General features: G+C 44.7%; 1 long non-coding RNA gene and 1 pseudogene across 1 annotated transcript; one reads left to right on the forward strand and one right to left on the reverse strand.

Moving 5' to 3' along the window:
• Positions 1–5,450: 5,450 nt before the first annotated feature.
• On the forward strand, positions 5,451–16,542 carry LOC144285537 (uncharacterized). The gene is made up of 5 exons (XR_013353817.1): positions 5,451–6,054; positions 6,707–6,750; positions 9,342–9,441; positions 13,089–14,737; positions 16,278–16,542. It is a non-coding gene; the product is annotated as an uncharacterized LOC144285537 (long non-coding RNA).
• On the reverse strand, positions 7,047–8,492 carry LOC144285536 (G2/mitotic-specific cyclin-B1 pseudogene; annotated as a pseudogene).
• Positions 16,543–17,952: the final 1,410 nt, after the last annotated feature.

Here is a 17,952-nt window from a genome sequence, read left to right on the forward strand (position 1 = left end):
AAGAGCATGGAACTCTTGATTGTGGTTGTGAGTTTGAGCCCCATGTTGGGTGTAGAGATTACCTTAAAATAAATAAATAAACTTCAAAAAATATATGTCATACTTTCTGCTTTTTAACTAGAGAATTTAGCACATTTGCATTTTTTAAGATTAGTGATAAATTTGAACTTATATCTGCCAACTAATTTTGTGCTTATTTTTAACCCACCATCTTTTCCACTGTTCTCATTTCTCCTTTCTTACTTTTTTAAAAATTGAGTTTTCACCCTATTTCTCTTCCTCTACAGTTAGTAAATACATACTTCTTTTCTATTCTTTTAGTAATTGCCCTTAAAATTATATTTTTCAAACTTAAAAAAGCCTAAAGTTAATAATTATCTTCTTCTACCCGCCCCCCAAAATAATTCAAGGACCTTCAACTACATTAACTCCAATCACCCTTCCAACTTGTATACAATTGATGTCCAGTATTTGAGTTCTGTCCCTTTTTCCCCCACAAAGTAGACATTATTATTACTATTGATACTATTTTATACATTTTTAAAAATCTAGACTTACCTACATATTTACCACTTCTTTACTCACCATTTCTTCTTCTTCTTTTTTTTTTTTTTAATTGTTCATTTATTTAAGTAATCTCTATACCCAAAGTCAGGCTCAAACTCACCAACTTGAGATCAAGAGTCGCATTCTCTTCTGACTGAGCTAGCCAGGTGCTCCCCATTTCTTCTTTCTTTTGAGATCATTTTTCTTTACTTTCCTTTACTGAAAGTCTAACAGTGGTGAATTCCCTCAGGTTTTGTTTTGTTCTCATTTCCAAAAGATAGTTTTCAAAAGATATGAGTATATAAGGCTTCGGTCAATAATTGTTCTGTATTCCATCTTGTATTTCTTTGAACATTTATACATGATTGTTTTATACTCTGTATGTTGTAATTCCAGTAGCCAGAGTATTTAGGAAAGGTATCTAAGTATAGTGTTTATTATATTACTAACTCTCACTCATAGTGGCTTGTTTCCTTGTAGTTTGGTAATCACTGATTGTGAGCTCATATTTTGCTAATTTCGTTTCATTTTATTTTTTTTTTAGAGAGCAAGAGCAGACAGGGGTGGGGGGAGGTGGAGAAGGGTAGAGGGAAGAGGGAGAGAGAGAATCTAAAGGAGGCTCAGCGCAGAGCCAGATGCAGGGCTCTATCTCATGACCCTGAGATCATGACCTGAGCCAAAACCAAGAGTTGGACACTTAACTGAGCCACCCAGGTGCCCCATGTTTTGTTGATTTTAACCTATGAGAATCCTGAGGACCTAAGCTGAAGATGCCTTCCTCCTGAGATGCACTTGTGTTTGCCAGGAGTCAGGGGCTGCTATTAACCTGGAGCTACGTTAGAGACCCTGGCTCAAGAATGAATGAATGAATGAATGAATGAATGAATAAATAAATAAATAAATAAATAAATAAATAAATAAATAGATTTTAAAAAGAGAGAGGGACCATGGCTCAATGCAGGAGTCTCACACCAAGTTCTCTCACCTTGCCTCTGCCCTTGATTTATTTGCCTATCAGAGCACTTATTTCAACAGTTAGCCTAATTTCCCTGCTACCCTGTTATTCACGACTTCAGTGCTTTAGTTTTAGTTCCCCATTGTCTCGTGTTTTTCTTGGTAGAGGGTGTTCAGTGGAGATTTTCCCTTACTTTCTAACAAACCCAGCAATGCATTAAAAAGGCTAGTTTATTTCTTTTGTTTTGTTTTCATAATTCATGCAGAATCTAGTTGAATTTTAGTGGGAGGGCCTTTCAAAGCACCAGTTCACCATCTTGCCAAAAGTAGAAATCCCATGATGCTACTATTATCCCCATTTTCTAGATGAGGAAACTGATGCTCAGAAAATTAAATATCCTGCTCAAGACTACACAGCCATCCAGTGGCAGAGTCAAGACTAGAAGTCATTCTGTCTGACTCCAGAGCCCAAGCATGAGCTTGGGACCAGTGTTGCTGGTCCCCAAAGGAAAAGAAACATCTTTACAGGACTGCAGCCCTGGAGCGTGCGGTGCAAGCCTGGAGCCAACACTCTGGGATGAGCTCAGGAGCTTCTGCTGGGGAAAGAATAAGGAGACCCAGTTTGGCTCAGAGTGGGGCAGGCCCCATGCTCTGAGCGGTCCAACACCATCTCAGGCTGACTCAACTAGCGCCTGTCCAGGGCGCTCAGCCTGCTGCTCCCACCCTGGGAAGGGAGCCAGCAGGCACTTCCTGCACTCAGGTTTCCATGACAACCAGTCATCCTATGAGATGCAAAAGCCACAGGCAGTGAGTGAACATTTCTGAATCTTGAGACCTCATTGCAGGTAGGTCTTCTGCAGCCTTGAGGGGCAGTGTGAGGGGGGCTCAGAGGAAAGAGAATTTGTGTGAAGCAGTTATGTTCAAACAAGCCACTCACCAGCCCCTTTCTCGTCACCCACACCTCAATTATGGGGACCTTGGGGCCCCAGGTCCAAGGAAGTCTAGAAATAGGCTGGGGGCAGCCTGGTTCCCCTTTTTCATTCAGTAGTAATCCCCTCATGCCTCCTTCCCCCAGGTACTCAGGCTCCTATGATAAAGGACTTGAGGGCACCTGGGTGGTTGAGTATTTGCCTTGGTCGTGATCCTGGGATTGAATCCCGCATTGAATCCTGCTTCTCCCTCTATCTGTGTCTCTACCTCTGTGTGTGTGTCTCTCATGGATAAATAACATCTTTATAAAACAAACAAACAAAAAACAGGGACTCCCTGCCCTCAGTGAGCAATCAGTCTAGGGCAAGAGCCAGACGTATCCTAACAGCCCATTACAATGAGCAGACAAGGGAGCACAGAGGTCATGGGAGTACAGAAAAGGGTTTCTCTCCAGGAAGGCTTCCCTGAGCAGAAGGATACATTTGATCTGGGCTTCAAAGGGTGGTGAGAGAGAGCCCAGCCCTGTAGAGAAAGGGGGGAAGGACAGAGCAGGCAAAGGAAACCGTGTGCAACGGGCTCAGGAGCATGTGAGAGCAGCTGCAGAGGGGAGTCAGGCCAGAGCTCCAAGGCCTAGAACGCGATGCTGTGAACTCTGGCTTAATCCTGGGAGCAGCAGGCAGCCCTTAAAGCGTTTTTATGAGGATGTGACATGGTCCAGCTGTCATCACAGTAGGGAGAATGGATAGGAGCTGGGGACGATGACTGTTGTGGCAGGGCTGAGGGAGAGGGGGACAGATTTGAGAGATGTTTAGAAGGGTAAATCAATGGGATGTGGTGAGAGACTGTGCGTGAGGAGCGTGAAAAAAGATGGGAGCGTTAACCAGGAGACAGAACGCAGGAGCAGGGGTGGGAATAGGGGAGGGGTGGCCATATCAGACCTCTGCTGGGTCATGTGGAGGTGACCAGTTTTCCTCATAAAGATGCTGGTGGTTGAGCTCCCTAGAGTGTGATATCCAGGACATTTCCTCTCTAGGTCAATGGAGGAAAAAAAAATGTTTCAGAGCCTTCTTCAGCCTGGAGGCTTCCAGCAGACGTCAGTCACCAGGTGGGCAGTTCCAGCTCAGATCTGCCCCCACACTCACCCCCCACCCCTGCTTTGGACTGCACCAGCCCTGGTGTCCCCCAGCCCCTGCAAGAGGCATCCTGGGTAGCTTGGTGTCTCCCATTGCAGGGCTGACAGTCCCATCTCCCAGGCCAGTGGAACTAATTTTCTCTTGTGCCTTGTTTGCTTCTGGTTGTGTACTTGTCACCGTTATGTGGGTGGCGGCTTGGTTGTGCAAACTGGGGCTCTCTCTATTAATAAGGAGTGAATTATAGAGAAGTCAAGGTGATGACTGCAACGCGAAGAAAGGTGGCCCTGGAATCAGACAGAGCTGTGTGCAAATCCTGACTCTACCCTAATTGGCTGTTTCTATGGGCAGCGTCTCCCCCTCCTAATGAGATCCACAGATACTCCATATCCTCACACACCGGGCTCACACTTCTCTCTCCCTCACACCCCCTCTCCTGTTCCGAGTCATCTGCTGTTCCTGACCCCTCTTCTCCCTCACGCCCCTCCAGGCAAGACTACACTCCTTCCCCTTCGCCCAGACTGACCCTCCTAGGGAGTCATCTCAGGCTCCCTCCGGCGGGGGCCAGTGGCCTCTTCACTCCCCTCACCTCCAGCCCCCATCCTGATGATCTCCAGGCAGGTGCCGGGCCTGGCCGTCAGCGGCCCGAGGTTGCCAGGCCCGTGTACTTGACCCTGTCTCTGGACTTGCGGGCACCACTGTGCCCCCGGGGGAAGCTGGGAGTGGGTAGGGAGGAGAGTGGATTTGGCAACGCGACGGGCCCCAAGGTCGGTATCTATTTCTGCTCCTCTTATTCCCTCTTCCCGCAGTCCCCACCCCCACAGCCCCCCACCCCCACCCCCAGCACTCCGGGAACAGGAGGAGGGAGGTGTGGCGGGCCCAGGAGTCTGGAAAGGGGACAGGGCCAGGCCCGAGACGCTCCGAGGCAAGCCCCGCTTTTTGGGCCAGGACAGCCCAAACCCCCTGCCCGACCATAGGGGGGTCGCCGGCCAGGCGCCCCGCAGAGTCTGGGCGCCCCGGGCCTGACCCGCGCCCTGCCTGCTGGGGCCACCCCTCGGCCGGGACAGGCTCCCAGACCCAGCACCCGCTTCCTCCCCGGGGCGGGGCCCGGCGGCCACAAGCCAAGCGCCGTAAAATTTAAAGAGGTGAGAGAGACACTGCGCAGAAACCTCAGCAGCGCGGGGAAATGAAATAAGGCCTCCCTTTGGGGACCCCGCCCCCCGCCCGCGAGGCCCGGGCCCGGGTCGCCCCGCAGGGTCCAGGTGCGGGCCCCGCGCTCGGCGCCCCCTCCCCGGCCTGGCGCACGGGCCCGCTCCCCGCTCCACCCCCCAGCGAGGGACACAGAGGCCGGGCACCCAGGGATGCGGACCCCAGCAACCTGTCGCGGGGCCCGGGCGGGCCGCGTCCCCTCCCCCGCGGGCCCCAGCGGCCCCAGCAGTGCCCCAGCCCCCACTCGTCCTTAGGTGTCGCCCGGTACTTCGGGTTGCTGCGGCCCCTCCCTCTCCGCGCGCCCACCCCGCGCAGCCCCCCGCGTCCCCCCATGATGGATGGAGCCTTCAGGGAGCCGGCGCGGGCGGGCTGGGCTCAGGCGGAAATGAAGAGGATAAGATCTGCGAGCCGAGTCGCCCGTGACACCGTGATATCCGCTCGGCGAGCTGCGCGCGGGGTGATGGATGGGGCGCGGCGCCCCCCGCCCCGCAGCCCCGCAGCCCCGCAGCCCCGGACCCCGCCCCCAGGGCAGAGCCGCGGCGCGCGCGCACACACACGTGCACACACACACGTGCACACGCGCGCACACACGTGCACACACGTGCACACACAGGTGCACACGCGCACACACGTGCACACGCGCCGCGGCGTCCCTCCCGGGCACAGCGCGCTGCGGCCACGCGTGCGGCGGACGGATACCGGCGCTCACACTGGGGACTGTCGCCGCAGACCCTTCCCCGGGCACTCACAAGACCAGCCTTAGCGCGAACCGCACCTTACACCTTCGCCTGCGCACAGATACGCACAGCAGGCAGACGGCGCCCCCTCATCCCCACGCGGTCCTCCCAGAGTCTCGGGGACCACCGAGAAAGAGGACGCGATCGCTGTTGAGACTCGGGCCTGGGAGGGACGGGGTGTTAGGGGGCAGGACAGCAGTTGCCGCCTGCCTTCGTCATCTCAGTCATCTCATTTGGCTACTGAGCAAGTCAGGCTTGGTCCGGGCAGGAAGTGGGCAGCGCTAGGACTGTCCGAACAGGCCTCCCCGCCAGTGTTGCCATGGTTACCAACCTCTAGCACTGTCACCCAGCAACATCATCGTTACTATGGTTACAGGCACGCAGCCCCCTCCGCCACCGCTACCATTTGCTTGTCATCGCCGTTACCATTCATTCGTTCATTCGTTCGTGTATTCGCTCATCCCCTCACTCTGCTCATCAGCTGGGGGTCCAGAGATGAGTAAATCGATGCCCGCTTTGGGGAGTGCACAGCAGAATGGGGGAGACAGGTAAGCAACCACCGGCGTTGGACATTCTGCAGAGCCCTGAAGGATAATCAGGACTTGCCACGTGGATGTTTTGGTAGAAAGAATACTGGGGGGGGGGGGGGGGGGTGGTCCCGGCAGGGAGGGCAATAATAAGAAGGGCCTGAGGGCATCGACAGCATCTCCGCCACCACGTGGTGCTCCGTGTACTTGGAGAAGAGTAGACTCTGGGGTGTCATTGGGGGCAGGCGTAAGGAGGGGAGACTGGTTGCTGCCACACTATGGAGGATCTTTAATGACCCAAGATTCCCCATGCTACGGCTCTGGAAGTCTGATAGACCTGGGTTCGAATCCTGAATTTGCCGCCCCTTAGTTTAGGGACTTTGGGCACATCATTTCTGCACAGTCTCTAGCATTTAGTAAGTGCCGGGATAACCATTGTTTTACTTACTGTTGTTTTTAACCACGAGGAAAAGCTTTGGAGAATCACCAACGTTAACACTTTTGGCCTCTAGAGGGAGCTCGAGTTCCTCTCTCCCTAATCGGCCTCTTCATGCCAAATTCGAGGAACCAGGATGGGTGCTTAAGGCCAAGGGTGTTGGAGGATGAAGTCTGGAAATGGGGCGTTCCTAGAGACTAGTTCACTTAATATGTGTGTCCTCTCCTTTGTCCACAGGCTGTATCTCAAAGGGAAGGAGTCCCTACCGAGGCATGTGGTAGGTGGGTAAAAGCCTGGGTCCCACTCACCTGAGCTAGGGATTCAATTCCGCAGTTTGAACCCAAGGCCTTTGATGACTCACATTCTTTAACTAGGGTTTTCCATCAGAACCAACTGGAAGGCTTTTCTGAGACGTGAATGCCTGGAAAATTCTGATTCAGCAGGTTTGGGTTTGATTGCTGAAAGAAGCTCCTTGGGGATTCTAATGTGGCCCCTGGTTAATTTCCCAGATACCCCTGGCTGCTTATGCCCCGGGGGACCAGCACACAGTACTCCTCTTTTTTTTTTTTTTTTAATATATACAGATGGCACATGGTGCCAATTTTATTTGCAGATATTACAATACTCCAATGCATGTTTACAAGTTACACCTTTGCCACAGCCTTGGCTAAATCTTGAACTAGTGCAGAATTTAGCTGTGCCAGAGTGCTGATCTTAGCATGCTTAGAGGCGGCATACTTGTTCTTGATAGTCATGTGCTTTGTAAGCCCACGATTCACCATGACTATATTCTTAGCCAGGTGTTGCATAACATTTAGAAGGGATTCTTCAGTGTAGGACAGATAATGCTGTAGAGTTGGTGTCCATTCACCATTATCGAGAATTTTCAGCGCTAAGCAAAAAGCTCCTGCTGCAATCTGAGAAGGAGGAAAGTGTACCATATCGTAGTCCAACATAGATAGCTCCATCAGGTATTTGGCCAAAGTATGTTGCTCAACATCAACCTCTCCAATCTTAGATGCTCTCCGAAGGAAATGCAGGGGTAGAGGGCGGCCCAGACCAAAATTTAAAGATCTTAGAATCTTCATTTCCATCTGTCTGATTTGGTGTTTAGTGTAAGTATTGTCAGTCACAAAGGCAAAGTCACCAATTTCTGTAGGGTACATTTCCTCATATTTGCTTGCAATAAACATGGCAGTGACACCAACCAGCTGCAGCATCTTCTTGGGCACACAGTTATTCTGCATGAACCGATCAATAATGGAAACAGTCATGTACATGGTCTCCTGCAGTAACCTGAATTTCATTTGAACCTGTACTAGCCAGTCAATTAGGATGGCTCTCATGTTTCCAGTGACTTCACGACCCAGTAGGTATTTTGGTTTGACTGCTTGTTCTTCCTCAAGTTGTCTCAGATAAGCATAAATATCTTTCACGTATTCACTACAAAGGTTTGGATCAGCTCCATCTTCTGCATCTACATCATTCACTGCAAGAATTACATCAGAGAAAGCCTGACACAGATATTCTTCTGCAGGAGCACATCCAGATGTTTCCATCGGGCTTGGAGAGGGAGTATCAACCAAAATAGGCTCGGGCGAAAGTTTTTCTTCTTTAACCGGCTCAGGTTCCAGCTCTGGTTCCGGGACAGGGACAGGCTCAGGTGCCTTCTCCAGAGGCTTTGGTATTTTTTTTTAGCAATGACTTTTCCAGGAACCGCAGTTTTTGCTTCCTTTTTCAGAGGCAGTTTGGCTTGTGGTTGTTCACTGACTTTGTTACCAATGTCTCCCAGAGCAGTTCTTGGCCTCAGGCCGGGCTTGGAGGCTGCAGCAGAGGCCAGAGGCACCCGCTTTGCCCCTGCCATACCGATCTTCGCCTTGTTTTCAACATTCACTTTTGTGTTCCTGGTGACCCGGAGCGCCATGGCCGCGTCTTCACGGGGGGAGAGGAGAGCGCGGGAGCCGCCGACGAGCCGGGAGCCGGGAGCCGGGAGCCGGGAGCCGAGGCCCGCGGGTCAACAGCCGTTCCTCCGCAGCACCAGTACTCCTCTTTTTGCTACTTCTCTTCCTTCTCAAAGACACTACCTGCATCCCCAGAACTCTGCATATATACAGCTATAGCAGTATATCCAATTGATTGGTTTGAAATGGACAACTGATCTAGGATAGACCAACTGCAATCTTTCCCTAAGATTTTTAGAAATTATTTTATTAAAATTTTAAACATAAAATATTTCACACATATAGAAGAATAGGGGATAACAGAATAAAACCCTTCTGCTCATTATCCAAGTTTATTTATTTTTAAAGATTTTATTTATTTATTCATGAGAGACACAGAGAAAGAGAGAGGCAGAGACATAGGCAGAGGGAGAAGCAGGAGCCCGACATGGGACTCGATCCCAGGACTCCAGGATCAGGCCCTGAGCCGAAGACAGAAACCCAACCGCTGAGCCACCCAGGCATCCCTCATCACCCAAATTTAGAAATGATTAGCATTTCACTATATTCTTTCTGCTTTTGCTTTCATCCTGATTCCTTTTCACTACTCTCTTCACTGGCACTTACTCATAGGTAGCTCTAAATTGGTGTGTATCCTGCCCGTCCAATTATTATACTTTCACTATGGTGCTGTCCATAAAAATATAGTATGATTTTGTATATTTATTTTTAAGTGAGCTGTTTTATGCCTTTGGGTACATATTTACAGGAATGGGATCATTCTCAACTTGCTTTCATTCAACATTATTTTCCCAAGATTGTTCATGTTGCTACATGAGCCCAGATTCATTCATTTTACCTGAGGAAGAGTAGCCCATTGCACAAAAACACCACACTTTATTTATTGTTTCTTAATTTTGCTGCAACTGTAGATAATCCTCCAGCGAGCATCCTCGAGCACCATGTCTCATTGTGTCTAAGAGCAAAATGTTTCCGGCGCATATACCAAGGGGAGGAATTGCTGGATCCCAGGTGTGTGTATTGTCAAGCTGTATTTCCAAATCATTCTCCAAAGTATTTGCACTAATTTGCCCTCCCACCAGCAGTATGCAAGGGTCTTCATTTCTCTACATCTATACTAATAATACTTGGTACTGCCAGACTTTTAAATTTTTGCCCTTTGATTGATGTGATCTTTGTGTGTATGTGTGTGTGTGTGTTTCCACAATTATGAGTGAAGTTGGGCATTTTTAAATTTTTTTATAGGAAATTACATTTTCTCCTTTGTGTATTAATTGTTCATATCCTTTGTCCACTCTTCCACTGGTTGTTTACCTTTATCTTATTGAAGTTCGTTATGTAATCTGAATCTTAATCCTTCCCAGTTTTTTACTTTGAGAATGTTTTCTCTTACTTGTGGTTTAAAAATTTTTTTCATTGAGGACACCTTTCTTTATAGTGGTTTGAAGCAGAAAGGAGAGTCAAATTTATTAGTCTTTTCCATCATGTTTGGTGTTTCCTCCTTGCTTTCTCTCTGTCTTTCCCATTTTCTTTTTTTTCCTTAGATTTTATTTATTTATTCATGAGAGACACAGAGAGAGACAGAGAGAGACATAGGCTGAGGGAGAGGCAGGCTCCCTGTGGGGAGCCCGATGTGGGACTCCATCCCAGGACTCCGGGATCATACCTGAGCCGAAGGCAGACATTCAACCACTGAACCACCCAGGCATCCCTGTCTTTCCCATTTTCAAGAAATCTTTCCCTATACAAAACCATGAGATATTCTCTGATACTTTCTTCTAATTATTTTAAAGTCTTCACTCTTTTACATTTAGGACCTCATGTCACCTAGGTTTGTATAGATGGCCTTCCATATATATTATTTTATATTGGCTCCGATAGAGATGGCCAGTTGTCTCTGCACCATATGTTCCATGGCTCCCCACTTCCCCACTGACTGTGAAGCTATCCCCATCATATAGAGACTTCCCATACACGTATAATTCAGCTTCTAGACTCTGTTTCCTGTTCTGTTGATCTATTTGTTTATCCCTGTGCCATTCCACACAGTTTATATGATTATACCCGTATAAGAAATCTTAACTTATGGCAAATATGACAGAGACTGGCTAGCTTTTAACCATACCTGTTTCCTCTTGTTTTGGGGACCACAGGTAGGCTCTATCTCACAGCCTCCCTGGCAGTAGGTGTGGCCACGTGAGTGGGTTCTGACCAGTGTTGTGAGTGGAAACAATGTATGCCATTTCTAGGCATTGCTTACAGAAACTTCCATGTATGATCCTTCATGCTCTTTCCTTTTCCACCAGCTTGAGGCAAACATGCATGGCAACCTTGAAAGATGGGAACCAAAAATGGAAGAAGACTGGGTCTGCAACTTGCTGCTTGAAGGAGAGATGCCCACTGATCAGGAGCATCCATTTTGGATTTATAGAAGCCAGACATAAGGGAACCTGGGTGGCTCAGTGGTTGAGCATCTGCTTTTGGCTCAGGTCATGATTCCGGAGTCCTGGGAGCCCAATGTGGGCCTGATCCCAGGACCCTGAAATCATGACCTGAGCCAAAGGCAGATGCCTAACCTATTGAGCCACCCAGGCCCCCCTATTAGATTTGAGTCATAAAGATGTTGAGATTTGTTTGTTTGTTTCAGCTACTGTCACCCTCATATAGTTGGCTAAGTATCTCCCTATCCTCTTGCTCCTCTTCAAAGTTGTCTTAGATATTCCAGCCCTTAATCAGTTTACCAAGTTTCTTCAGAAAACCTTGCTGTGCCTTTGATTGGAATTCCATTTAATTTCTGTATCAATATGCGGAGGCTCACTATCTTTTTAATACTGAGCCTTTCCATTTATAAACATGATTTATTTAGACATTACTTATTAGATGTTATTAGATCTTATTTGATTCAATTTTATTAGGTCAATACAGATACATAATTCATTTTTACATAGGTCTTGTGTATCTTCTTTATTTTCTAAGATTTTATTTATTTTTTTCATGAAAGATACAGAGAGAGGCAGACACAGGCAGAGGGAGAAGCAGGCTCCTTGCAGGGAGCCCAATGAGGGACTCCATCCCTGGACCCAGGGATCACTACCTGAGCTGAAGGCAGATGCTCAACTGCTGAGCCACCCAGGTGTCCCTGTCTTATGTATCTTCCGTTACATTTTAGTCTTAGTTATGTTGATTTTGTTGCCATTGCAAATGAAATCTTTTTCACATACTGTGTTCTAATTGGTTGGTGCTATGTATAGAAGCCCCAGTAGTTTTTGAATATTTATCTTTTTCTGGCAACCTTGATAGATTCTCTTATTAGTTCTAATGATGTATAATTTTTGGATTTTATACATTAAAAAATCATATAAAAGATGTTATTCTATCTATTGCTATTTCCACTGCTTAGAACTACCTTATCCTACCTCATTCATTCCTTCATGAACTTCAGGTCTTTTTTAATTATCATTGAATCAGTAAGGCCTTCCCCAGCCCCTGTATAAAATAACACACACATGCACATACAGATAGCTTTCTTTTTTTATCACCTTTCCTCTACATTATTTATTTTTTTAGGACTGACATATTATAAATTATTCGTTTGGTTTTGTCTGATTCATCCACTACAGTGTAAGCTCTGTAAGAGTAGGAACTTTGTTTTGCTTGCTTCTATTTCATCCAGTGCCTCACTTAATAGATATATTTTAATTTTTAGTATTTAAAAAACCTTTCAAAGGAAATATTTTAAGACTTTGTTTATTTTTAAAAGATTTTTAAAATTTATTTGAGAGAGAGAACATGAGCCAGCATGAACAGGGGAATGAGGCAGAGGGAGAGTCTTCTCTTTTTTTTTAAGATTTTATTTATTTACTTATTTGAGAGAGTGTGTGTGCAAGGGGGAGGAGCAGAGGGAGAAGAACAAGCAGAGCCTGATGGGAGGCTCGATCTCACGACCCTGAGATCATGGCCAGAGCTGAAACCAAGAGTTGGACGCTTAACCTACTGAACCACTCAGGCACCCTTAGATTTTATTTTCTTAAGTAATCTCTACACCCAATGTGGGGCTCAAACCTACAAACCTACCATGAGAGCCACATGCTCTACTGACTGAGCCAGCCAGGTGGCCCTTAATAGATAAAAAAAATTTTTAATGAATAGTGTCAAATGTATTCTTTTTTTTTAAAGATTTTATTTATTCATGAGAGACAGAGAGAGAGGCAGAGACACAGGCAGAGGAGAAGCAGGCTTCACGCAGGGAGCCCGATGTGGGACTCGATCCCGGGACATCCGGGATCACGCCCTAGCCCGAAGGCAGCCGCTTAACTGCTGAGCCACCCAGGTGTCCTGCACATATTTCTTTCAGTACAAAATTAAAGATATTGTCTCTAATATTTCGATGGTAGGTTAAAAATATTTCTTATATTCATAATTTTCTGAGTTTAATTATTTTACTTTTATTTCAAATGGTTTGTTTCCGTCTATTGAAATTTAAAATAATTTTATTTTTAATCTGTTAATGTGGTGAACTATACCAATAGATTTACTAATATTACATCATCATTGTTTCCTCTAATAAATTCAACCTCATCTTGGTGTATTTTTAGTGTAAAACTTAGGATTCATTTTGCTAACATTTTTAAAAAAAGATTTTATTTATTTATTCATAGAGACACACAGAGAGAGAGGCAGAGACACAGGCAGAGGGAGAAGCAGGCTCCACGCAGAGAGCCCCACGTGGGACTCGATCCAGGATCTCCAGGATCACGCCCTGGGCTGCAGGCGGCGCTAAACCGCTGTGCCACCGGGGCTGCCCTTTGCTAACATTTTTAAAGGATTTTTGCATCTATATTCTTAAGTGAGGCTGGCCTATCATTTTTCTTTCTCATATTCTTTTTTCCAATTCTGGTATCAAGGTTATCTCAGCCACAGGAAAGGAGATGGAGGTGAAGCTTTATCCTCTTTCTATTCATGAAACAATGTAAGACAGGACTTACTTGTTTCTTAAAATTCTGGTAAAACTCATCTGGCAAATATCCAAGTTCTGATGTTTTCATTTTAGGCCAAATTCTTAGGTGGTTATAGTTCTATTTGTGTTTTCTATTTTTTTTTTCTGAAGCTAATATTGATCAGTTTTAGATTTATAAAGCAGATGTCTACTCCATACAAGTTTTTAAATTTATTAACATATGGTCATCCAAAGCATTCCTTTATGATCCTTTTCATCTCTGTTGTGTCTATACTTATGTCCCTTTTTAAACATTTCTTTTTTTCCCTTCATTAACCTTAACAGAAGTTATCCATTTTATTAATCTTTTCAAATAGTTAACTTTTGATTCTGTTGTTAACTTCTGTTGTTTTTTAGTTCTAGTTCATTTTTTAAAATCTACTTGAGTTGAAAATTTGGTTCAAGTTATTTCAAGACTGTAATTTTCTCTCTCATTTCCACTTTGACACAATCTACAAGTTTTGACCTGTAGCATTTTAATTATTCAACTATATATGTTTGGAGTTTTTTCAATTATAAATATTTATAATTGATGTTATAATCTCTTATTTAATCCATTAATTATTTAGAGATATTTTCCCACTCTGGCTAGCCTTTATTATTAAATTCTAATTTCATGAGTTCTGTGGGATACTGTTTCTTCATTACTTTTTGAGTCTTCTTTTATGTGATAGAATGGGTTGATATTTATAAGCATTCCATATATACATGAGGAGAATATATAGTTTCCATTTGCGATGTTCAGAATTCTACAGGAGCTCTTTATATTAACTAATAGTTAACGCTATTGTCTAGTCTTCTATATCTTTTTTGTCCTTACTAGTTTTCTTTTTTTCTTATTCCATCTCAAATGTGTTAAAATCTAGCATAGTTGGGGATTTGTCAATTTTTGCTTAATGCGTTCCAGGCTATATCAAGTTCAGTGTTATCTTTTCCTGGGAAATTGTTCTTTTCATTATTAAATATCACCTACTTTTCTTAATAGTGTTTTTTTTTTTTAAAGCTTATTTCATTTAGTATGAACATTGTTATACCAGCTCCATTTTGGTTAGTATCTACTTATTACTGTATATTTCTATCTAAACATTAGCTATTACCTATTTCATTTTTCAGGTGCAAATAGGATATGTAACTGAATTTTTTAAAAAAATATTTTATTTGTTTATTCATGAGAGACAGAAAGAGAGAGGCAGAGACATAGGCAGAGGGAGAAGCAGGCTCCTTGCCGGGAGCCAGATGCGCAACTTGATCACAGGACCCCAGGATCATGACCCGAGCCAAAGGCAGGTGCTCAACCACTGAATCACTCAGGTGCCCCCCCATAACTGAATTTTTTTAAAGATTTTTTTTAAATTTTAGAGATAGAGAGCATGTGTGAGTGGGGGGAGGGGCAGAGGGATAGAGAGAATCCCAAGCCAACTCTGAGCTGAGTGCTGAGCTGGGAGGAGGGGGGGGGGGCAATCTCACCACCCTGAAATCATGACCTGAGCAGAAATCAAGAGTAAGATGCTTAACCAACTGAGACACCCAGGTGCCTTGGATATGTAGCTGCACTTTTTTAATTTTTAATTTTTATTTTTTTAAAGATTTTATTTATTTATTCATGACAGAGAGAGAGAGAGTCAGAGGGAGAAGCAGGCTCCATGCCGGGAGCCGGATGCAGGACTCGATTCCGGGTCTCTAGGATCACGCCCTGGGCGGAAGGCAGGTGCTAAACCACTGAGCCACCCAAGGATCCCCAAAAGATTTTATTTATTGATTCATGAAAGACAGAGAGAGAGAGAGGCACAGGCAGAGGGAGAAGCAGGCTCCATGCAGGGAGCCCGACACAGGACTCCACCCGGGTCTCCAGGATCAGGCCCTGTGTTGAAGGCTGTGCTAAACCGCTGAGCCACCGGGGCTGCCCTCTAACATCTGTTTTGTGTCTGTATGTGTCTCTTCACTGTTTTTTTTTCCCCCCACTGGGTTTTTCTTTGTTCTTTCCTTTCTTCCTACGTTCCATTGAATTAATCAGTATCTGTTTTCCTTTTAATTGTTTCATAAATTATATATTCTATTTCTCTTATCTGAGTAGTTATCCTTACATTCTAATATAAGTAATTGAAGTCAAGAGTTAATAATATCTCTATCATTTTCCATAACAATGTAAGGACAAAGATATTTAATTTATCTATCAACCCCATCATCTATTTTTTTATTGTCTAGCATTTAGTGTCACCTTTTTAACTCTCCCATTAGTTAGTTAGCTGTGTTTTACAGCTAAGGCTTACTATATTTTATCGAATCTAAGATGTCATCAATTGTAAGAAACACTATTATTTTATGTACTTCTAAGAAAAAGGAGGAATGACATCAGCAAAAATGGCAATATTAAGGACCTCTGAAAATTCCCTCCTCCATAAAAGTAGTGAAAACACTGGCAAAAATTGTCAGAAACAACTTTTTCAGAACTTGGGAAATTAACCAAAGGCTGCAGCAATCTGGGAAGCATTCATTATTATTTTTTAAAGCCAATAGCTGCATCTCAGTAGGAACAGCAAGCTTTATGGCATTTTAACTTTCACTATTCTCATTTCCCCCTCCCTGGCTCTGCTCTGGCCCTTTCCCTGTAACTACAGTAAAAACCTTGCAGCCGCTGGAAGGGGCAGAATGGGTTGATGCCCTTTCAAAGTCAGAAGACTCAAATTATAAAACTCAGAAATTAAAGAGAAGAGAGCCCTATCGATCTTGCAGAAATAAGAAAGATTATAAATGAATACTACTCACAAATTAAATAATCTAGATGAAATGGGCACATTTCTAGAAAGACACAAACTATTGAAACTAGCTTTTTTTTTTTTTTTTCTTTTAGAGAAGGAGGGAGATGATCTTAAGCAGGATGTATGCCCAGCACAGAACCCAATGCAGGACTCAATCTCACAACCCTGAGATCATGACCTGAGTTGAAATCAAGAATTGGACACCTAGGGGCAGCCCAGGTGGCTTAGTGCTGCCTTCAGCCCAGGGCGTGATTCTGGAGACCGGGGATCAAGTCCTGCGTCGGGCTCCCTGCATGGAGCCTGCTTCTCCTTCTGCCTGTGTCTCTGCTTCTCTCTCTCTGTGTCTCTCATGAATGAATAAATAAAATCTTAAAAAAAAAAAAAAGAGTCGGACACCTAACCAACTGAGCCACCCAGGTGCCCCAGGCTTCTTTTCCTTTTAAGTTTGAATAGCTAAATAGGCCTGTAACAAGTAAACAGGCTGAATTAGTAATCAAAAACTTTCCACAAAGAAAAGCCTAGGAGCAGATAGCTTCACAAGTGAATTCTACTGAATTTTAAAAGAAAATTTAATACAAATCCTTCGCAAACTTTTCCAAAAAGTAGAAGAGGAGAAAGTATTTCTCATTCATTCTGTGAAGCCAGTATTATCGAGATACCAAAAGCAGACAAAGACATCACATGAAAAGAAAAGCTATAGACCAATATCCCTTATGCATATATATGTAAAAATCCTTAACAAAATACTAGGAAACCAAATTCATCATCTTAAAAATTATCATACTCCATGACCAAGTAGGATTTGTTGTAGGAATAAAGACAGTTTCAAAATATGAGTATCAATGTCATACTCCATGTTAATAGAATAAAGAATGCAAGTCACATGATCGTCTGGACACCTTGGCATCTGTCATCACCATATTTGATCACAAAGAGCACCATAGAGTAAGTGCAGCTAACACATCTCCACTCCACATCCCAGTTTTAGACAACTCTACTCTGGAAAGAGATTTCTGGGACAGGTAGTTCTTAGCTTAACCAAGTTAACCACAGAATATTCCAGCACAGGGAATACAATGGCTCTACAGCTTGAAGGTTTACAAGTTACCATTTCAACCATTGATTAAGACTCCTTTGCTGTGTGAAAAATCTCAGCTTGGGTCATGTGTCCACACGTATTCCAGTTAGCAATGCCCCAGAGGGCACGACTCTCTTGGTAAAACAGAGCTGGGTGCCCTCCCATGGAAATCCAGGGGCAGTTCTCAGAGAATGGAGTTCATGCAAAATCTCAGCACAGAACTCCCTCAGTTGATATTGTGTAAAATGGAGAACTTTGGAGAGTTATTCTTTACTAGTGAGAAGCACCTTGTTCTCAGAGAGAGTAGAGCTATATCCATGGAAGGAGCTCACACTCCATTCTTGCGTGCCGGGATGGGGGGAACTAAAAAGGAAAAGAGAAATCCTTGTCATCAACTCCATAGATTTTCACCACATGCCACACACTGCTTTAGGCTTTAGCACTAGGCGCAATGTCAAATTTCGTGGAGCTTACGTATTAGGTTTTAATGACCCCCAAAAGGAATAAGGGATCAGAAAATAAATTCAGGCTGCTGGTACCCCTGAGACAAGTAGCTTTCAGCTCACCAGACCTAATACCCACCAGTGGGGTGCTCATCACTGAGCCAGCTGCCCAGGCATCCTACACCACCATCACCCCACAGACTCATGCAGTTCACTCAGAAAAGATACCCTATCTGTTGCCACATT

Source organism: Canis aureus, chromosome 16, assembly GCF_053574225.1.
Source record: "Canis aureus isolate CA01 chromosome 16, VMU_Caureus_v.1.0, whole genome shotgun sequence".
Classification (NCBI taxonomy): Eukaryota; Metazoa; Chordata; class Mammalia; order Carnivora; family Canidae; genus Canis; species Canis aureus.